The sequence below is a fragment of the Schistocerca americana genome, unplaced genomic scaffold (genome assembly GCF_021461395.2).
Source record: "Schistocerca americana isolate TAMUIC-IGC-003095 unplaced genomic scaffold, iqSchAmer2.1 HiC_scaffold_98, whole genome shotgun sequence".
Classification (NCBI taxonomy): domain Eukaryota; kingdom Metazoa; phylum Arthropoda; class Insecta; order Orthoptera; family Acrididae; genus Schistocerca; species Schistocerca americana.
The window spans coordinates 745,001-747,500 of record NW_025726763.1 but is presented as its reverse complement, the minus strand read 5'-3'; positions in this window follow the sequence as shown (position 1 = coordinate 747,500).

Genomic DNA, 2,500 nt, shown 5'->3' with positions numbered 1-2,500 from the left:
CTTTAGGTGCGACCACCCGTGCTCCCAACTGAGCTTGCCGCTGCCGACAGAGGCCCGGGAGCGTGCTGTCGTGGCATTGCCGGCGGGAGACAACACGCGCCACCTACGGTGGCCGGCAGCTCCAACGCCAGCGCCACAGAAGGACAAAAGCCCCACTTGGGTGCCGAAGCCAACACTCCCAGCACAGCGCACGCGCCAACACGTCCGCACAGCTGCGATACAATCCACCTGCGAGAACCGCAGAGGCGACCGAGCAGCAGACGGCGTCGCGGCGCCGAGCGCCGGGCGGCGGCGCATCCTCAGCGCACACAGTCCTCAATCGGACCAGCACACTGCAGATGTCCACCGCGCTTCGCACCGGGCCCGCGAGGACCTACTTTGGCCGCACGGCGCCGCGTGCAGGGTGCGCCGGCGCGCAGCTGCGCCGCCTGCCGCCTCCGTCGGCCGGCGCGCCTGCCACTGGCCGCCCCCACCAGCCGGCTGTAGCGCGTGCGCCCACGCACCGCGCGGCCAGCACGCCGGGAGGCCCCCCCTCACCGGCCGGGGACGGTCCCACCCAGCCACCGCCGCGTATCGCTTCACACCCACATGCCATTCACGTTCGTGGGCATGGTGGGTATCGCTGAAACAACCGGTTGGTAGCTCAACCGATCGTCGCCATCACTGATTCACCTCTAGCGAGAACAACCGCACCACAACGGTTTACCAGTTGTTCATTTGCGTAACGTCACCAGCAAACGTAGACGTCCATCGCCATTTGCAAATTCAACGATTGTTGCATGCCTGTGTCAGGTGTCACGACACACTATGTCTGCCCACATACACGCAACAACATGTGCACGCTTCGCGAACACGTGGAAGGTGGCCCCCGTACGTATGCGATGTCCATTGCGCGAACGACTGTCAACCGGCCTCTGTCGCATGTCGCAGATGTGGAACGCAGTGCACCATGCTATCACGGTGTGTGAGAAGAGACGACTACGTCTGACAACACGCGCCACTACATCAACAGACGGCTCATGCTGATCGCCATCCACGGCATACCATACTGCAATCCAGCTCTTATAGGGAGACGACACGTAGCTGAGTGCACAATATTTGGACCGTATGGTTCGCCGTTGTTGGCGCAGTCGTGGTACGGTCACACATGTACCACGATGTATCATTCAGTACATGAGGACCAATGTGCAGTACAGTGTGTGATTTGGACGTACAACATCAGCGGACAGTTGACACAAGCCGTACCACAACGTAGGCTGTGCTTCGCCATGCGAATGCCAATGAACAACTGCGAAGGGCATTGAGCATGTACGTCCTGCTGCCATCCGCATTACAGTGTATAGCTGCAAGGTGTTTAACATGAAGCGATACTCTGGGGACCGGGCAGTGCGAGTAGCAAACTATATTGCGGGGGTTGCAGTTAGGCAACACTACACTAATTTAACGCGTCGTATGACAATTACAGAGCAGGTTAAGGCCCAACGTGTGTTGGGTTAAGGCCCAACGTGTGTTGGGTTAAGGCCCAACGTGTGTTGGGTTAAGGCCCAACGTGTGTTGGGTTAAGGCCCAACGTGTGTTGGGTTAAGGCCCAACGTGTGTTGGGTTAAGGCCCAACGTGTGTTGGGTTAAGGCCCAACGTGTGTTGGGTTAAGGCCCAACGTGTGTTGGGTTAAGGCCCAACGTGTGTTGGGTTAAGGCCCAACGTGTGTTGGGTTAAGGCCCAACGTGTGTTGGGTTAAGGCCCAACGTGTGTTGGGTTAAGGCCCAACGTGTGTTGGGTTAAGGCCCAACGTGTGTTGGGTTAAGGCCCAACGTGTGTTGGGTTAAGGCCCAACGTGTGTTGGGTTAAGGCCCAACGTGTGTTGGGTTAAGGCCCAACGTGTGTTGGGTTTAGGCCCAACGTGTGTTGGGTTTAGGCCCAACGTGTGTTGGGTTTAGGCGCAACATAGGTTAGGTTTAGGCGCAACATAGGTTAGGTTAAGGCGCAACATGGGTTAGGTTAAGGCGCAACATGGGTTAGGTTAAGGCGCAACATGGGTTAGGTTAAGGTACAACATGGGTTAGGTTAAGGTACAACATGGGTTAGGTTAAGGTACAATATGGGTTAGGTTAAGGTACAATATGGGTTAGGTTAAGGTACAATATGGGTTAGGTTAAGGTACAATATGGGTTAGGTTAAGGCGCAACATGGGTTAGGTTAAGGTACAATATGGGTTAGGTTAAGGCGCAACATAGGTTAGGCTAAGGCGCAACATAGGTTAGGTTAAGGCGCAACATAGGTTAGGTTAAGGCGCAACATAGGTTAGGTTAAGGTACAATATGGGTTAGGTTAAGGTACAATATGGGTTAGGTTAAGGTACAATATGGGTTAGGTTAAGGTACAATATGGGTTAGGTTAAGGTACAATATGGGTTAGGTTAAGGTACAATATGGGTTAGGTTAAGGTACAATATGGGTTAGGTTAAGGTACAATATGGGTTAGGTTAAGGTACAATATGGG